A 21,472-nucleotide genomic window follows, 5' to 3' on the forward strand; every position below is an offset into this window, starting at 1 on the left:
CGAATAACTTTTACCTAAACCTGAAATATATTTCTATGAACTATCAGCACCAACTACAGCACACATATTCATAAGAGATTAAGACAAATATCAAAATATTTTTGGAGAGTGCTTTAAATCGCATCTGCTACCATAAAGTCTATATGTATCTGCCAGTCTTAAGAAATTTATCTGTAGAATAGATTGATATGTTGATTACTAAATTTTCCAGTTCCATAGAGCTCATCATAGTTTCTGTGTCATTTGGGTACCTTTGCTTGGTAGTCTAGACACAGCCTGAGCTTGTTAGATCTGTTTATAAATGAATTAGAACAGAGGTCTAAACAAAGGCGTTACTGAGGTACAAAACATCTTTTTGTTACACAGTGTTATTACTAAGAAAGGGTTCCAAAGGCTTCTGGCCAAGAATCATAGATTCCTACAGATGTTTTCTACAGATGAGAACTCAGCTCCTCCTTTTTCAAATATGCAAGTTTGGGAGAGGTCTTTTCTTCCTAGCCCCTGGGAAATAAATTGCAATGAAGACCATGTTTCCTAAAACACTCCTATCATTGTTTGAAATCCAAAGTGAGAAGGTTCTTCTGGCAAATAAATTATTTTTGAGACTGTAAAACCTTTAACATTATTTTGCATTTAGCTCCAAAGTGATAGCCTTGGTGCCAAATGCTAAAATTAAAAAAAAGTGGGGATCCTGGCAAGATGCTGCTCTCCCACATCCCCACATATGTACACTACATTGTAGACATTGCTCACAAGCCCATCCATTGATTTTATTCAAGTCAGTTGAATGACAGTGGCAAACAGATCAGGAATTTAAGGTCATTCTTTGCTACTTAGAGAGCTGGAGGCCAAACTGAGGTACACGAGGCCCTGGCTGACACAAAGAAATAAATAGGAAAGAGGAATGCTGAAATTGTTTCTCATGAATATGAAATACAATTTGAAGACAAAGGTACTTTGTGTCCTAAAACATGGCCAAAAGCTTTACAAATTGCTTCAGTCAATCCCTTTATCCCAGATAAGTAAACCTAGACCTAGAGTATGAGTGGAGTAGAGCAGAGAACAGAAACCTCAGCCACAGTTTTATTTCTAGTCTAGTGTCTTTTCCATTACGTCTTCCAGATGACAGGAGGAAATAACCCCTGACAACATAATTAATACTATTTAAAGAGGTCAAATAAATTGCCCAAGATCACATAGATAGAAAGTGGCTATTCTGAGACTAGTATTAACACCGGAGACTACAATAACTATTACATATATCACTGTCCTTATATTGTGTTTTAAAAGGATATCTGAGTTCTGTAAGAAACTTTATGGATCTTTTCAGCAACAGACTATTTGAGGTACTATACCCATTTAATATATATGAGCTTCTGCTTATATTCTTTTGCTTAGATACACTGAGTTACTGAATATTTTCCATGCATGCAACCAACCAGCAGACAATGAAAATGTGTAATGTCTATACTTCTTGGGTAGAAAGAACATGTAAACTCTCAAGCTTTATTAGAATTTCCTTGGATGTATCTTCAAATGCTGAAAAAAGCTTTTACCTGATCAAGTTTCTTCATTGATGAAGACAAAACAGGTGGGAATGGAGTGGAGGAGAAGGACAGAAAAGAGAGAAAAATATCTACTAAATACATATTTGAGAATATTTAATTCTACCTATTGATTTTGTTGAAAGATTGGACTGAAATGAAAGGAATAAGTGAAAAATTTCTCTTGTTTAAATCAGCTTGCTCAATTCCCATTATATTAGTAGATTTGCTACTTGAACATCTCATTTCAAGGGAAAGTTCCTGTAGTCTAGCTCTTTTAAAAAATTTCTCAAGCCTCATTGCTTGAAGAATATTCACTAAACTCTGATTGCTGGTTATAAATTAAGTCCTAGTCTCACATTACAATCTCTATTATATTGAAATCATTGTGAGGTTGAAAATAGTCTTGTGTTGGGCTATAACATAATATTCTTATGTATGCATGCCCCTCTAAAATATGCCTGATTGTATATGTTAAAAATAGAGCATAGAGGTAAATGTAAAACACAGGAGTTTGGCAAGCAGTCTCCTTTCTTTTATTCATTGCAAATGCTTCACTTATGTCTGGTAAGTACTTGAAGACTTGCCTTGCACATGCTGAAATGATTAAAAGCAGACAGTACAAGGTTAACATATATTCAGTGTATTTAATGTCTTGATACATGTTGCTTTAATGTAGGTTTGAACATTCCAACTGAAGTCATTTAAAATATACAATTTAAAATATTCAATAGAGGAAAATTTTAATTAGTTAACAAAATATACAAAGTAAAATGAAAAGTGGCTCCATTACATACTGAGTAAAATTTGGGAATTCATAACAGGTATTAAAAAAAGTCTTACTCAAAAACCAGACACAATAATAAGGCCAAAGTTAATGTAAAAAAATATGAAGACCTCAAAATTCTCACAAAATATTCAAGCTTATTATCTAATAAGGTAACATACTTTTTACTTAGATATTTAATTAGTGTATATTTTTTAAAATATTTAGTGCTAACAAGGATGTAATGTAAAATAGCCTCATATGTATTTGGTGTGAACAGGTATGGATTTGGTGAGAAATCTGGGAATGTGTATATAATTTAAATTTTCCTCTTCTTTCCAATAACTCTACTTATAAGAATCTGATTCACTGCAATACAAATTCTCAACAACACACAGACACACATATACACATACAGATTCACATACATACACACATATATAGACACACAGACACAAAGGCATGCACATGCACACACAGAAGCACACATGCATACAATTACGGATGCTCATGAACACACACATAGACACAGACACTCAAACTTACACAAACATACACATCATAGTCACATACTTCAATATAGATTGTTGAAACTGTCAAATAATTACAGTCACAATGCTAGTAAATAGAGGATTTTTATAAATTTACAAATTTTTTACAAAATTTACAAATTTTTAATAATAATACTATTATTAAAACAAAGTTCGAACTTGAATTTTATATTTGATAAATTAGTAAGAGGGTGAAAAATAAACTAGTATTTGGTAGAAAGTTAATAAAGAAACTAACAAATATAAGCAATGCATGAGGATGCATGTGTTTGTGCCTGTAATTATATTTTAAATGAAAACTATACTTATTAATTTTGAGGTAAAACTCATCAAGTCAAGTATTATGACTCTAAAGTATTTAATCAGCAAAAATCTTTCTGACTATTGGTTGTTTTTCTTTATTATTATTATTATTATTATTATTATTATTATTATTGCAAGTTTATAAAAGCACAATGAAAAAGAAACTGCAGGAGTATACTGAATCCTGTCTATTAATTACATATCTGTATCTGATATAGTCCATATAAGAATCTTTCGGAATTCAAAGTATATGTTTGGGTTATGGACCTTGTATCCTTAGCTCTACTTGAAATGATGGATCTCTAGAGATTCAGTATACAAACGAGATGATATTCCTTTTTCAGTCAAAGTTACCTATGGATAGCTATTAGGCAGATACATTGGAAAATGAGCAGAATATAACAGCATGAGAATTGTATATCTACCAATAACACAAAATCCAAGTGTGGATCAAATAAGTTCTAGAGAGTTAATAACAGAATCTCTAAACCCTGACTTAAGCTACACTTTTCCATAACCTTCAGTCCTTTTGGGAAAATAATTCATATATCCATCAGTGCATAAAACAGTACACGAGGTTGCTATTGAAACAGCAATACCGGATGAGAAGATGTACTCCTAGAAAACAAGACAAAGACTAGAATGCAATGTGAGGTAATATCACTGATGCTGAGGTGCTGAAAGGGGGCCTTAGAATCACTGAGGAGAACAGAACAGGAAGACAATCCCCCTGAATACGAAAAACTGCGTCACATTTCTGCTCACAATTACACTCTAACGCCAGTAAATCCATTTATATTTTTCCCCTTCTCCTGTTCTAAATGGATGTTTTCTTGTGTTTGCTTTGCTCCTGGTGACACCATCATAATGTAGTCCAGCAAACCAAAAATGTAGAGTTAGTTCTATTTTTTCCTTTTCCTTTCTTTCTTTTTATTTTTACCAACTTCCTGATATTTTGATAATGTAATCTATAACCTTATCTTAATTTCATTTTCATGACACATGTTGCCGCTTGTCTTATCTCCTTTACATGGAGGAGTCAGAAAAACATTTCATCAACTCCATCTTGGTTACAAAGCCCATCTCGTCCTTGGAAGAGCAGCTGTTATCTCTCACAGTTCCAGGTTCTCCCTTCTCAGGTGACTGGCATTGCACTGGGCTGGAGGAATTTCTACGTCTTTACCACTATAACGTGAAGAAAGTTTTCTCAGTGTATAATAAAGTGGAAGGAATAAGATGAGAAACTGTAAAACTAGACATTGTTGCTTTTGCAATTTGAATCTACCGCACTGTATGTGTAAGTTTAGACCATGACCTCACTCACTTGAAGCCCAGGTTTTCTTTGCTGTAAGGTAGGCCAAAATGATGTTTCTTAGAAAATAATGTTCTTAGAATTCACTGTTATCCACCATAAAAAAAAAGTGTGTTGTTATTTCTGTTGTTTAAGCACAGGGACTGGCAAACAAGTATTCAAAATCATTATCTTTATTTTTATCCCTACTGTCCTAGTTTGGATCCTATTGCTATGATAAAGAGAGCAAAAGAAACTTGGGCAATGAAGGGTTTATATTTGTTTATACTTCTACATCACAATTCATCCTTAAGAGCAGTCACAGCAGGAACACTGAGAAGGAACTTAGAAGCAGGGACTGAAGCAGAAGCCATAGAGGATAGCTTCTGTTTACTGATTTGCTTTCCATGGATTGTTCATGTTACTTCCCTGTACAACCAAGGACCACATGCTTAGAAGTGCTCCCACCCACACTGGGCTGGATCCTCCCACGTTAGTCATTAATCAAGAAAATGCCCCCACAAACTGGCCAGCAGTGCAATTTGATGGAGGTAATTCAAACAAAAAAGTTTCCTAATTCCAGATGATCAGAGCTTGTGTTGGGTTGGTGAAAGTTAACCAGCACACCTAAAAATATCAATATTTGACTCTCAGTTCTGAATTTCTTTTTAGTGTACAAATGCATTCTTTTAAAAATACACAAAATCTTTTTGTTCATTTAATAACCTTTTCCAATGTGAAATTATAAAAATGAATAACTCACTGAATGTAATAGTAAATCATTTAACCTTCTATGAGCTTTACTTGTATTTAGAATCAATTTTTCTTTAGTGCCTTTTTTTTTTCTATGACACAGCCTGCTTTACTTTTTTTTTTAAGTCTGATCTTTTAGACAGAACCCTTCCTTGAAATATTATCAATAAAAGACTATGCATTTTCTTGGAATTCTTTTTGAAGAAATTCAAAATGCTGATCAATTAAATACTTCTGTTTTGGAGAATTTTGACACTCTTCCCTTTTAAGAATGACATTGTTTTAGCTGATTAACATTCTCTGCAAACTAGCTTGATAAAAAATTAAGTCATAAAAATCAACAGACCTCCTATATAAAAATAATAAACAAGCCAAAGGAAAAATCAGGGAAATGATAACTTTTACAATATTTTCAAATAATAAAAAATATCTTGGAGTAACTCTAATAATCAGGCAAACAAAACACTTGTATGATGAAAGCATTGTCTTTCAAAAAGAAACTGAAGAAGATATCAGAAGATGCAAAGAACTCCCATGCTTATGTGTTGATAGAATTAACAGTAAAAATGGCCATGTTACCAAAAACAATCTAAAGGTTCACCACAATCTCCACTCCAAAGCAATTTTTCACAGACCTTGAAGAAACAGTTTTCAACTTCATATGGAAAAACAAAACAAAACAAAACAAACAAACAAACAAAAACAGGATAGGTAAAGCAATACTGCACTAAAAAGAAGTGCTAGAGGTCTCACCATTCCTGATTTCAAGTTGTACTACATAAATATATATGTATATGTGTATATATATATATATATATGTGTGTGTGTGTGTGTGTGTGTGTGTGTGTATTGGCATGAAAGTAGAGAAACTAACTGATCAATGAAATCAAACTGAAGACCTCCCCCAACACACACCTATGAACACCTGTTTTATTACTACAATTATTATTTAGAAACCCGAAATTCACACTGGAAGAGAGAATCTTCAACAAGTAGTCTTGGTCAAACTGGATGTCTACATATAGAAAAATGCAAATAGATCCATATATATTACCCTGCATAAAACTCAAGTACAAGTGGCCCATAGGACTCTACAGAAAACTAGATACACTGGATATGATAGATGAGAAAGTGGGGAATGGCCTTGAACACATTGGCAAAGACTTCCTGAACTGAACATCATCATCACAGGACTAAGATTAACAAATAGTAAATGAGACCTCATGAAACTGGAAAGCTTCTAAGGGCGAAGGACACTGTTGTTCAGACAAAGCATCAGCCTACAGATTGGCAAAAAATTTTTTCCAAGTCTACATCCGGTAGAGGACTAATATTTAAATTAAAAAAAAAAAACCTCAAGAAACTACATACTAAAAAAGCAAATAATCTGATTTAAAAGTGTTGCACACATGTGGGACATATCTTCTACCTGGGTTGCATTGTCTGGCCTCAGGGATAGGGAACATGTAGCTCGCAGAGACTTGAAGTGCCAAGGGTGGGGACCTCTCACCCACTTAGAGGAGAAGGGGAGGGAGATGGGGGAAAGGTTGTGGGAGGGGATGACCTGGAGGGGAGCAGTGAGTAGTATGTAAAGGGAATAAGTAAAAAAAGAAATTTTTAAGCAGGACAAATATAAGCAGGGAATTCTCAATAAAGGAAACTCAAAGGGCTGAAAAAATACTTAAGGAAATGTTCAACATCCTTAGCCATCGGGAATATGCAAATTAAAGCTACTTTGCGATTCCATGTGTCATAATGGGTAAGATCAATAACACAAGTGGCCACTCATGCTAATAATGATGCAGTATAAGAGTAAATATTCCTTCATTGCTGGTGGGAGTAAAAACTTCTACAGTCATTGTGAAAATCAGTATGGCATTTTCTCAGAAGGTTGGGAATTGATTGACCTCAAGATCCAAATATAACACTCTTGGGCATACACCCAAAGGATGCTCCATCCTACCACAAGGTATTGTTCAACCATGTTCATTTCTACTTTATGCACATTAGCCAAAAACTGGATACAACCTAGATGCCCCTTAACAAAAGAATAGATAAAGAAAAGTTGGTATATTTAGACAACGGAGTATTACTCAGATGATAAAACAATGATATCATGAAATCCACAGGAAAAAGGATGAAACTATAAAAAAAAAAAAAGAAAGAAACATTCTGAGCGAGGTAATCCAGACCCAGAGGGCTAAGTATGGTATGTTTTTGCTTATATGTGAATATTAGCCATTAAAGAATTGATAACCAAGCTACAATCTGTAGACCCAGAGAGGTTAAATATAGAAGAAGGAACTAGAGGGATGGAGAAATAGAAGAGTTTAAAGGTAGACTAGGGCATGTAGGGATGGGCATAGGATGATCAGGTGGTAGAGGGGAGGAAATAAAGAGTAACAAAAGAAAATTCAGGGAGAAACAGCTGATATTAATGGATATTTGAGAGACAATATATAAACTTAGTGTAGTGGAAACTACCTAAAGTATATGAAGGTGATCCTAATAAGGACTCCTTGTAATAGGCATACAGTGTCTCAACTGGCCATCTCTTGTAGCCAAGTGAGTCTTTCAGTTTAGGGTTAGGGTGCATTCAATCCCCTTATGAAAATCCCCAAACAACCCAGGCTGCTGCTAAGACAATGAATTGTTCTCTGCAACAGAAAACAGGGCCCCATTGCACAGGACAACATCCACACAACTCATTGAACCGGAGAAGTCTATCTGGTATGTGCACGAAGCCCTCACCTTTACATTCTAGTGTCTTTGGTATAGGGGGTGTCCTCCACAAGCTACCAAAAGATAAACACCAATCCAGTCACAAAACTTTTAGCTTACAATCTGTCCTGCTTGGAAGAAATTCTAGGGCAATGGTGACACGAAACTTGTGGGAGTAGCCAACCAATGTCTTATTGACTTAAGGTTTATTCTATGAGAAAAGTTCCATACCAGACACTGCTTAGCTAACCAAGATCCAGAGACTATATATCCCAGAGACCTCAGATAAAACCAAACACAATTTGTGGAGTCCCTCCCCAAAGCCCGGATAGTAAACAACTACGACTTTGACCCCAGCACAGCAGCTGCCTGCCTGTTGCCTGTTGAGCAAAACCAGGTTCTGGTTACATTCAGAAGCCCCACCCCCACAGAGTAACAAGGAAGTCACTGATTAGACTGTTACACTGACGTATTTTGGGGGAAGGGTTTTTGCCCCAGTTATTTTACCTGTTGGGGGAACAAAGGAGATACATTAAATTCAAGATGACTGAGTGACCAGAACTTGTGTTGTCTAATATTTATCTCCCCACATGGGTAAGGTACAGTATGGCTAGCCTACCTCTTCTTATCTCTTTCAATCTCTTCCTATCTATTTCTTACTCCTATTACCAGAAGAACCCTTTCTTTCATTTACGTTGGCGCAGGCGGCCAACAACAATTGGTCTTTAAAAATAAGTATTAATAAAAATGACTCCTGAAGATATTCTGCTATACTCATAGATTAGTGCCTTATCTAGTCATTTTCAGAGAAGCTTCCTTTTGCAGCGGATGGGAACAAATGCAGAAGTCTACATCTAGACATTATGCAGAGAGAAAAGCCATGACTCCATGATTACTTTTCTCTCAGAACTCAGGGAATGCAGCAGAAGAGATGGAAAGAGTGTAAGAGCCAGAGGTGATGAAGGATACCAGGAGAACAAAGTCCTCTGCATCAACTGAACAAAGCTCATATGAACTCATGGAGACTGAAGCAGCATGCACAGGGCTTACAGAGGTCTACGCCAGATCCTCTGTGTATATATTATAGATTTAAGTTTAGTGTTTTTATGGGGCTCCTAAGTGAAATAATGAGGGTGTCTCTGATTCTTGTTCTTCCTCTTAGGACTATTTCCTTCTGTTGTGTTGCATGGTCCAACTTCAATATGATGGTTTTTTTTTTTTTTTGGATTACCTTATAATAGTCCTTATTATAGTTTTTAAAATCATGTTTCATTGTTATCCTTTAGTAGCCTGTACTTTTCTATTAAGAGGAAGAAAGGGAATGGAAATGGAATGAGTAGGGGGTGAGGAAGTATAATTAGAATATATCTTATGAGAAAAGAATTTATCTTCAATAAAAAAGAACAGCATTGTTTTAGTGAACCTACACTTACTAGGAAAAATACAATCAATGCATCTAATGAAGACAAGAAAACCTTAGGTACTGATTCATAGGACTGTGAGAAAGATTCCAAAGAGCTAGAGGGTAGCAAGGGGTTTCTCTCTGCAATACATTGCATGTGTGCTAGTTAGTCAAATGATTATACACATAATTTTTAACTTATTACTGAACTTGCTAAGCAAACCTCACATTACACAACTAAAAGATATCAGTTTCTAAAACATTCTAAATACGTCAGACATTTTAACTATAAGTCATAGGAAAACTAAACAATTGCCAATTCTACAACCAGTTAACCCAATAGTTTTAAGTGAAATGAGTGTCCAATCAGCAATGGCCATAGATGCAAAACCCTTTAGACCAGTTGCTCAGTAGCAGATTTCGCTGCTAATCTAACATCTTTGACAAGTAAATAAAAAAGCCTGGTGAATCCACTGGAGGAATTCCAATATCTCCTTTCTCTGAACTTCCACCAAAACCTGAATTAGTGTCTCATGAGAATCATCAATCCCTGAATAAACGACAATAACTCATCTTGAGAGTCCGGAGTATGATTAGCTCTTCTGTTGCCATGCCAAGTGTAGCTCATTGTTTATTTTTCTAATGCCCTGCCGTGTTAATGCTAGCCATTTAACTGTTTATTGAGCACTGAACAGCCATCTAGAATCGTGGCAAGTCACACATTAATCCAAGGAAGGGTTAAAATTTGTGAACAGAAATATACTAGAAAAAAAAATCTCAAGAATTGAAAAGGAACCTGAGTAAATAATTTTCTGTTTTCAAATCAACACATTTTACTGTGTCTCTAAGTCCCCAGTTGGGGAGAAAGGAAATTTACAAAGTCTAAACAGGAATTTAGAACATAGTTTCTTAGACAAAAATCAGAGATTTACTGATAAAAGAATTTAAAGATGCTTTCTCCAACTGTTAGTTCTTATAGGTTTTTTGACCAGCTGCTGCTTTAAGATGATACCAGGGAAAATGACAGACTTTTTAGATATGTTGCTTGTTATACATTTGAGTGTGCAACAGCATCTGACCTAAGAATTAACAGAGCTCTTGCAAAATTCAAATACAAGTTAGCAGGCCCAACAGTCAGCCCAAAATTCTCAAGAGTAAAAGGTATTGGTCTCCTCACACATTAATCAGTCTATCCTTGTCTCAGAGCTACCTTGAACTCAATCAAAAATTTTGCTGGTACCTACACACATTTTTTAGTTGCCTTGCATATTGTAATACCCTGATTTTAGAAGTATTGATGAATCATTGGGGAAACAAAAGTTATTATGAATGTAGGATGTGTATTCTGGCCAACTTGGTGTGCTTCTCCAAAACAAAACAAACAAAAAAGTAACAAAGGAATAAAAGAGAAATTACAGGAAGTCATAACTAAAAACATCATGAAAAAAAGGACTAAGAAGATAGCATTGATATTTCATGGGAAGAATTCTCAAAGTTTCTCTCTCCATTTCAAGAATAGGGTGCAGAACACCCAATTCAAACTGCAACATTCTTCTAGATTACTCATTCTGTTAAAATTTGAGTGAAAAGTCCAGCATAATATTCATATTGAGTTATAGATATAGCAAAGATTTAGCCACAATTTAATATTGCTAATACCAAAACTCCTCAGAAACTATGGTCAACAAACAGAAGAAAAGGAGACATTGATAATACTACCAAAAGAAACAGTTCCAAAAGTACCAAAAGATGGGTTTACTCTAGAGACAAACATGACTGACCATGTTCCTAGTACATAGATCCATGTTCTACCAAATCCTTCCCAAGCAGTTCTACCAACTGAGAACCAAGAACAAACATATGAACATTTAGGGGACATTCTCACTCAAACCACATACCACCTTCTGATGTGGTTACAGTCCCATGAAGTTTTATACTAATAGTTCAGGACATGTTTCTAGCACCTCTTTGAAAATATCGGATAAGCAGGTAACAGAAAAGTGGAGGAAATCTCAACCATAGGTCACAGATATTATCTGATAGCATTCTTATGCTTTAGGGTGGTAAAAGCAGGAGTCTGTATGTATATTGATATGAGTTATTTAGTGTTAGGTCATATACAGAGAATAACAATAAAAGACAGTTAAGATGACTATAGATAACCCAATATAATTGAAATGTGTACTGACAATATTCTATCTACCACATTGTATTTTTGATTAACCAACCAATCAATCTGCCTTTTTAGTCATATCTTCTATCCTTGAAGCTTTGTGCTCAGTGATAATTATGATCCGGAGAATTTTAATACTTTTTCAGCCATGAACCCCTTTAGAAAATTGTCCTAACTAACTACCTCACTGTATCTTTGTACCAACATCTTACATTCTGTGTTTGCTTTCTCAGTTATCAATAGTCATTGCACCTATAATAGCAACTATTATGTATTTCCTTCAGTGCCAGGATTATACACTTTTACCATTACAATTCTCAACTACATGATCCAAACTTTACTCTAAGAATGCCATTTTAATATGTATTTTAAAGTGAATGAAGATGTGGTGAACATTACTGATTATGGAATAGGAATAGAAAGGAGGAAGGATGACAGAAGAGTCTTCCAACAGCTGTGACTGATCCAGGGAGAATCAAATTCAGGCTTGAAATGCAGATGTGGAGAGGAGATTTGATGAAAGGGAATCACAGTTGTGGGTCAGTGTGCACGTCTATGTATGACTAGTGTGATACTGAGAGTGTGAGCCATACAAAGGATGGACCGAGGGATGCTGAGAAGAAAGCTCAGGATGTGAGATGCATTTAACAACACAGCAACAGTCTCGGCGAGAAACTATGGAGGTCTGAACTGAAAATCTTCCTTGAACTGAAAACTGAAATCTACTCTTAAACAGTAAGTGAAGCCGGGCAGTGGTGGCACATGCCTTTAATCCCAGCACTTGGGAGGCAGAGGCAGGTGGATTTCTGAGTGCAAGACAGGCCTGGTCTACAGAATGAGTTCAGGTGGATTTCTGAGTACAAGGCCAGCTTGGTCTTCAGAGTGAGTTACAGGACAGCCAGGACTATACAGAGAAACCCTGTCTCAATAAAACAAACAAACAAATGAACAAACAAAAGAGTAAATGAAAAAAGTTAAATTATAAACTGAGGTAAATATACTTGCATTTGTTTTTTCATATATATTAAATGCTATTTTCATAGTGAAATATAATTCTACTTTCAAAGAATTAAAGACACAATTAACAATTCAAGCAGTATTTTCATTATCTTTCTTTAACTACCAGCTACAAATTATTTTATTTAGCTACAAACTAAACATTATATTAATGTTAGGACATAAGAAAAGTGATAGATAACACTATGATTGAAGATACTCGTAGATTCCTCCACAGTTCTATGCCTTTTTAATTATCTGCTCTCTACTCTACCCCTGAGATTTTCAGGGAAGCAAGTATCAACTACAAAGTTCAAGTTTAGGCACCAATCATCTAGAACTACCAAGTCTAACTGGCAAGTCTTCAGAACTAAAACACAACACCATTCAAACCATGTGATGCTAAATGGTTTGAATTAACTTCCGGTCATATTTTGCATGAGATGAATACAGACAGATCTTCAGTCAGACTACTACTTTTAATTGCTTACATTTGTGTACCAGATTGAATGTATTTGCAAAGGATATAAAAAGTTTCCTTTCCAAAAGAGGAAAGGCCTTGTATTACTGAAGTCTAGGTATGTACAAACAAAATATTCTTTTTTCCTAAAAGAAAAATAAAAGGGAACATTATTCGTGACCTTATAAAATTCTTCATAAAGCCCTTAAAGAGGAAGTTGAACAACTAGTGCCTTATGGTCTCACGGGTATTTCTTCCATCAATTCATTTGTAGTCTGCAGTGGATATATATGTATATATAATTCAGTCACTCTTTTTTACAACTCTTTTTTTTTTTAACTGTTTGTACTTTGAATAACAGTTTTTATTTTTTTGAATCCTGGCAAAGACCTAAGTGTTCAGCCATCTAGTAACATTGGACAGCATCTCTGTTATGTGTGAGAAGCATGCTTGTCAGTCAGCTCACAGTTATGCCGATCCACCAGTGTGCATACTTCCTTCCACTTTTACAACTGGATAGTGGAAATGACCCATTTTGAGTCCTTAAAGGACATTTATTCTAAAATGCTTATATAATTTTCTACTTCTTTCAGAAGAGTAGAGGATTCAGAAGATAAGGATGGAGGATGAGGAGTGAATGAGCATGGAGCCTGTCAACTGTTAGCTTTGACAAAGTTCTTATCTCCTGTGCTTGAGTGACTTTGCTGCCTTCTTACTAAAGCACTGTTTCAAGAAAAAGTTGAGATTAAAATTATTTTCCAGGGGCTGGAGAGATGGCCCAGTGGTGATGGAAAAGCACTTGTTCTTCTTGGAAAGGACGGAGGTTCAGTTTCTAGAACTCACATGGTAGGCCATAGCCATTTTTAACTCCAGTTTGAGAGACTCTGATGGCTTCTGGTGACCTTAGTGGGCACCACGTATGCACACAGTGCATACACATGCACGCAGGCAAAACCCCAGTTCAAAAAAAAAAAGTATTCATTTCCACATTTTGGTCAAGTGACTGAAGAAAATATTGCAACCCCATAGGAAGAACAACAGTATCAACCAACAAGATCCTCCAGAGCTCCAAGGGACTAAACCACCAACCACAGAGTACACACAGAGGGACCCATGGCTCCAGCTGCATATAAAGTAGAAGATGGCCTTGTTGGTTATCAATGAGAGGAGAGATCCTTGGTCCTGTGAAGGCTTGATGACCCAGTGTAGAGGAATGTGAGGACTGGGAGGCAGGAGTGGGTGGGTGGGGAAACACCCTCATAGAAGAAGGGGGAGAGGCAGAGGATATGGGGTTTCCCTGGGCAGGGGAGAATGGGAAAGGGAATAACATTTGAAATGTATAAAGAAAATATCCCAAAAAAAGATATTTTGTTTTTTCTCAAGTTGCATAAGAGAAAATTAAAAGATAATTTTCCATGCTTTTGAATAGCATGTCCAAATCAATTCTAGGATGAACCATAAACATACATGTCACTGGACTTCAGGCCATCCCTAAAAGGCATGTGACATAAGAACTCATGATAGCCTTTACTTCATAATACCCCTGCCATAGAGGGTCAGGGACAAGCTATTGGCACTTATTTTCTGCTGCAGAACACACACACATACACACACACACACACACACACACACACACACACACACACACACACACATATATGGATGAAACTTATGATGTAACTTGAACTGTCATATAATAGTTTAGAAGGTTCTATTTTGTTGCTCCGTAAGATCCATATGTAGGATTCATGGGGTGTGTGACATGATTGCTGGAAACTCATAAATCACTCATTATGAGAACACAGCAAAAACAGAAAATGATAATTCAGGTAAAATGTTTTAAATGCTGGATGGAACAGTACATTTTGTATCTTCAGAAACCATTTAGGTGTTTACAAAGGCTTGATTTGGATTATTTTCCATTGCAGTTTGAGCTACAACTGGTAGGTGGCGCTGTCAGGATGTGGTTCATGGGTTCTCTGAAGCTGGTTCCTCTCTGTGAGAACTTTGGAAACCTTTCTGTATTTTGCAGCGTGTTGAGGGTTGCTATTAAGCATACCTAGAACTACTTTTTTCCGGGAAATTACCAGAAAAGTAATTAAATGTTTTGAAGCATTTGGGAATTGAACACTGAGCAGATATTGTGTTTCTGGTGTTCTTGATGCATTGTCAGTTCATTTACACTTAGGCATACTGCCCTATTTCTTTATGCATTATTTTCATTTTTGTGTCCAAAGAAAGGAAAGAAGGACGAAATAATGAAAGCGAAAGAGAGAGAAAAGAAGAGAAAGGCAGAGGAAAAATACAAAGAAAATTTGCAATTGTCTTCTTCGTCGACATGAAATATTAGTAAATAATTTACTGATTTCTAGGAAACAGAATCTAAAAAAATTGTAAGAAAAGTAGATAAGTAAGAGGGAGAGAGGTGCAGGAACAAAACAAGGAAATATATCTTTCAAGTTCCGTTTCCTTAGTGGGAGAGTAAGAGTTCAGCCATTTTTGCTGTTAAATCAACACAAATTCATAACATCTGACCGCTGGAAAAACAGGGAGTTTCCACATTTACATGTTAAGGGTCATTTCTTGATTAGCCAAAACAATAACAATAATAAAATAATTCTTGAAATTTATTACATGATCTAATCCACCATCAAAAAGTGAATGTTAGTTCCCCGAAGGAGGAGCCCCTACTGCTTTATATATTCAGAATTTATAATATCATCTCCTAAATATTACACAATTTGATATTCAGCAAAATGTTTTGCTCAGTGGATTACACCTTAAAACCACATGTGTCATTTTAACATGTTTATACTCTCATGGATGGGTACAGTTGAATGTTCCACAAAAGAAATCCAAAATGTGTAATTTTAACATTAATTTTCTATGCAAAAAGCAAATGAACGACATTCTTGAAGGTAGTAACTATGGATTATCTTTAAATCTCACAACATATTCCAGCAAAGGCGGTGTGCATACTGGGTATATAAAACACATTGCTAATTTGAATAATTAGAATGCACCATATGTAGTAAAAACTAGATAAGGATTTTTATTTTAATTTAAAGTAAGGGTATAAAAGACCTAAAAATTATTATTTTATATAAAACCATGACAGTAGAAAAGAGGAAATATGAAAATATGCCCATAATTTAAGTTTAGTATACTACTAGTTTTTTTGTAGTTATGAACTCTTACCTTCAGCTCAAACTGCTTTGCATGTTGTGGTTAGCATCATGTGGATGTAAGACTTCTTGTACTTGCCATTTTTTTTTACATGCCATCTTTATCCTCTGCTATGCTGAGAGGAATCGTGTATGGTGTGAAGTGGCATTTCCTATTTACCACTGAGACCAAAGTAAAGTGGTACAACACTCATAGGGAAGAGCTAGTTCAAATATATATACACATGTATATGTGTATATATATATATATATATATATATATATATATAATTTGATATCTAAATCATATATATACTCCTGACATTATGATCTGACTGTGGGAAAAAGGAGACAGGAGTCATCAAGCCTTAGTTACTTTTTTCTACAAAGAATCTTTTTGATCCGATATAAGTGAGGCCCACAATGTTAGGTTACTTACTATGCTCCTCCTTTCTCTACTATAGCACTAGTGGTACAAAGTTTGGAAGTTATAAAAGAATGATCCACATATAGAGCCTATATGATTGTATCTGCGAAATGCATGTGCATTTAGAAAAGGAGCTTAGAGTTTTGAAATATCAGAAATCTAAGTTATTTTAATACCATATGTGCACATATACATGCATACACACAGGTAAACCCTACACACATTCCAATATTTTAATTTAAGGTCAACACACACACACACACACACACACACACACACACTGATATTTTCATTTTAAGGTTTCAAAAGAAATTTGAAAATATGTTTAATCCCTCCTTAAAAAACATTATGCATTCAAAATTTTTTTTAATTTAAATTAAACCAGTTGATTCACATTTGACAAGAAGGCAGAGATTCAGCTTACTGTTTCTCACTGGCTGCTGTATTTTTTTTTTTTGATTCTCTGAATATTATTTTGATGCAACCCAAATTTCCTTTTCAAATCAGACTCAAAGTGTATGTGTTTAAAATGAACTGTGCATTGGGAAATTAAATATTATATTAACCTAATTGTAGTATCATGTATTTAAATTACATAGGCTAGTAATTACGGATGGATGTGAATGTTTACTTACTGTATCATGACCAGCAATAAAAAATATGTCAACACTTTCCTATAGCAGAGGTTTGACTAAAATTAATTTTTCTTGTATATGTTTTTCAAACAAGTGTTGCTTTTATTCAAGTTAAGATGTCTTTTTAGCAGGTAGGGAGATGAGTCAGAGGGTAAGTTGCGTATGGTTCAAGCATAAGGCCTGAGTTTCTACCCTCAGAATCTATGTAACAACCGGGCCTGTAATCTCAATGCTGAACCCCAGGGAAAGACACTTGCTAGGGGCTCACTTACTAGCTCATCTAAGTGAGTTCCACATACAGTGAGAAACTCGATCTCACAAAGATAGACAAGCATCTGAAGGAGGTATGCCAAAGTCACACGCTGAACCTCCCCATGCTCACAAATGCTTCTACCACAAGCACACAGAGACAGAGGGGTCGTTAATGAGTTTTAAAAAATATCATGAAAATTGATTAGACTATCATATTTACATTATATATTTTTGTCATATCATGCATATATTGTATGTATGATGGAAGTTAATATTAATATACATCTAGCTGAAAAGATCATTAAATCAAATGTGATGACTCACAGCATTTAACTTTCTTTTGTCATGTTCTGGAGGAGAATTTTAAGCCTTTATATGAGGTGAAATAGGAATTTCAATGTAGGAATATTAATTCCATGCATAAGTCAAATCTACATAATCTATTCTTTTGTCTTTTTTAGTGCTTAATAAATATCAGTTGAGTAAATATGTAAAACCAGCACTACCATAATGACTGCATTCCTAAGCTTACTTCTCTTTAGCTTATGTAGTGTGCATCAAGAAAAATTCTGTATGTGTATAATGTATATGAACTCTAGGTTTTTGTTGGACAACCAAGATGTTGGAGAAAGAGTGTGGAAGAAACAGGAAGATAAAATGGGTGATAAAATGAGGGGTCATTAAGAGCACATTTTTCAATAGGACATCTCTCTATTCCCCTTTTGGTGTTCTTCCAACAGCTGCAGCTGATTGGATGATGACATTCTGCCAGATCAAGTTGTTCCCACAAAATACTATTTATCCTATATTTCATTGCATGAAAAGAACATGAAGGATAACTCTCCTACCTTCCTTTTTCAGGCACTTAGCTTCTGCTCTTGGTCAGAATAGAGATATAGTAAGAAATGGGGAAATCATAGAGATTAGATGAAAATCCAAATGTGCCAGTTCAGCCCAAGGTAGATGAAGCAAAAAGTATGATTAAAGCTAAAAGCAAACAAAATAATGTTAGTCGAATTTGCATTTGTACATGTGTGTGAATATGTGTGCATATGTGTGCACTTATATGGATGTGTTTGTGTTTTTCTCTGTGTGTGAATGTGTACTCATGTTTATATGTTTGTGCCTGTGTGTGCATATGTACTCATGCTCATGTATATGTATATATGTTTGTGTGTGTGTCTATGTTTGCATGTATACTCATGTTCATGTGTGTGTGTTTGTCTCTGTGTGTGTGCCCTTGTGTGTATGTGTACTCATATTTGTATGTGTGTGTATGTTTTTGTGTGTGTACTTGTGTGTGCATGTGTACTTGTGCTTGTGTGTGTGTCTATGTGTGCACCTATCCTCATGTTCATGTGTGTGTGGGAGGGGTACCTTAACAATCACCAGATACTTGTATGAAGTTGATAGAATGCTATCAAAAGATATAGGAGATTGGCTAGGAATTCCCTGTGTTATCATTTCCAATGAGGAAGAGACTTTCTAAATCACAAGCCTGAAAAGAAAACTTAATTTCTACTAATGTTTATTTTAATGGGCAAGTAGCAATTGAATAAATACATATTTAGAATGTCTCTCTCTTTATTGCTTGTTGACTGACCTAAAGGGTTGATTTTTTCTGTCGTCATGTACTGTAGATATTTTCTGAAAATATTAAAAGAGTTAAAAGTATACACAGAGAAGAATAAATAAGAAAAACAGAGGAACTCAGGGCAGCTATAGTGAAGTGGGATGGAGTGAACAAGGAGAGAGCAAGGGGGAGGAGAGGCAGAAGATTCATCTACATAAGCCTCAGCAAGGAGGTCCAACCTTAGGATTTTTTTAAGTATAGATACTTCCAAGAATGGCACAAAAATTGTAACACATGTCAGCACAAAACACTATGTATATGTCTGTATGCACACATATGCAAACAACAAACATTCTAACTTGAAAATGGCTTTAAGTGACAAATTTAAATTTTAATGTTTTTTTAAATATTCTTTTCCCGTATTTTTATCTGTATCTCTCTTTCTAAGTTCTGCACTGGTTTTAGTAAAAGAAATGTGATAAATCAATACTTTTAGGTAATTTCAGAAATACAGATCCCATGTGTGTACTTGAAGTGAGGATATTTTATCTTCTCATTTATTAGTTTTGAGACTTTTGTGGAAGGTATAAAATGTTCAGATTTTACTTCCCTGCCCCAACAACCTTCAGATCCAGCCCACTTCTCTACCCATCCAATTTCATGTTCTTTTTCTAACTCTCTCACTTTATTATTATTTTTATTTTTATTAGTTATTTAATTGATTCATTTATTAACATTTCAAATGTTATACCTCTTCCCGGTTTCCCCTCTTCATCCCTTCTAGCCCATCCTCCCTCCCCTTGCTTCTATGAGGGTGCAACACCACCTACCTACCCCTCCTGCCTTGCCACCCTAATATTACCCGTCTGGGGCATTGAAGCTTCACAGGACCAAGCACCTCCCCTAACCCTTCAAGACTAATTTATACTTACCCAAAACACTTGCAGATGTATATGCAATCTTTCCTGAGAACATAGTTAACTTTCCAGGTGTTAGGACCTAAGAATCTTTCTCTCCAGTACCTAACAATTGTGTCACCATACTGAGATTTGGACTGGCTTACGCTTGCACATTTTTGTCCATGTTATTGCAACCACTGTGCGTACTTTGTCCAGGGGACAGTGTTTTCTCCCTGTCATGTACCAACTCTAGCCATTAATTTTTTTTTCAGAATCTCTTCTGCAATGATCCCTTAGCTTGGTCATTGGGGTGCAGTTTATATATTTCCTTTACCGTGTGAATTCTGAAGTCTCTGATTCTTTGCACCTTTGCCAGTTGTGGACTTCAGCATTAATCTCTTTCTACTGCAAATTATCAGATGAAGGTTGAGAGATGCATTGATGTCATAGCTGTATGTGGAAAGACCTACCAAATCTATTTCTAATAATGTGAAATTCTGTAACCATAAGTAGCTATTCATGTGCTTTTAAAAAAATTCAAAATCTGTTATTACAATAAATGCCAGTTGGATAGATGAGTAGGGAACTTCTGTTCACCAGGAGACACCATATAACATATAACACATTGATGTTAAATGAGTGAATGAATGAGCTAGTGGAATTATGAATGGATATTCCTAAAGAATTCCTATAAATAAACCTGAAAAATCTTCCTTTAACACATAAAAAAATACAACTCATAAAGGTTTGAAAAATAATGTTATGTTTTTCTTCCCCTAATGGTGAATTTTATGATAGTAAAATTTATATTAATAATCCTCAACATGCAATATTCTAGGAACTATTCCACTTTAAGTCTTTAAAAGTCCCTGTGCTGCTGGAAGAACTATGAACTATTGCGATTGATTTTCTCTTAGTAGTTCAGTATGAATGGTCTTTTACTAAGTAGTGTTTCCATCACATGGATTGAATTTTAAACTATTTTTTCAATGACCAATCAGACATTATAAAATAGTTATGCTACTGACTTGGTATGTGTTCAATGTCAAGCCGCGTTTTTCCATTGACAGCTTGAGAAGGCTGTAAAACCATTAAAATTTAAACTTGTGGTTCAAAGGGAGTTTCAGCACTTATGCTGCTTTTAATTTTCTCTCCTTAGTGAACACCTGCCTTTCCCTGAGTATTAAACCAATGTGCAACTGGTTGGATTTTGTTGGTACTCTAGGTAAAAGTGGGAAAATTCTAACTATTTGAACAGAGAAAAACAGAAGGAGGGAACTATTTTACAGTTATATTTTACATACTTATAAACATCACCTATCCATTAAGATAATCTGCCTCTAATTTCCTAAAGTAATCAACTATTATTTTAAAAGTGTTGGTAGCACTGAATCTAGCATTAAAGATTATAGAAGAGTCTTTTGATATTAATGGCCCATTTTTGAGCACTAGACTGAACACTGATTCTGCTAAAACCCAGCACTACATTTTTTGCTTTTTTTTTTATTTAGATATTTTCTTTATTTACATGTAAATTTCTCCATTCCCAGTTTCCCCTCCAA

General features: G+C 35.2%; 1 long non-coding RNA gene across 1 annotated transcript in view; it reads right to left on the reverse strand.

Annotated features, from left to right (window-relative positions):
- Positions 1 to 21,472, reverse strand: part of LOC116080573 — a 61,868-nt gene that overhangs the window by 9,019 nt on the left and 31,377 nt on the right. The gene's annotated exons all lie outside the window — the stretch shown is intronic.

The sequence above is a fragment of the Mastomys coucha genome, unplaced genomic scaffold (genome assembly GCF_008632895.1).
Source record: "Mastomys coucha isolate ucsf_1 unplaced genomic scaffold, UCSF_Mcou_1 pScaffold6, whole genome shotgun sequence".
Classification (NCBI taxonomy): Eukaryota; Metazoa; Chordata; class Mammalia; order Rodentia; family Muridae; genus Mastomys; species Mastomys coucha.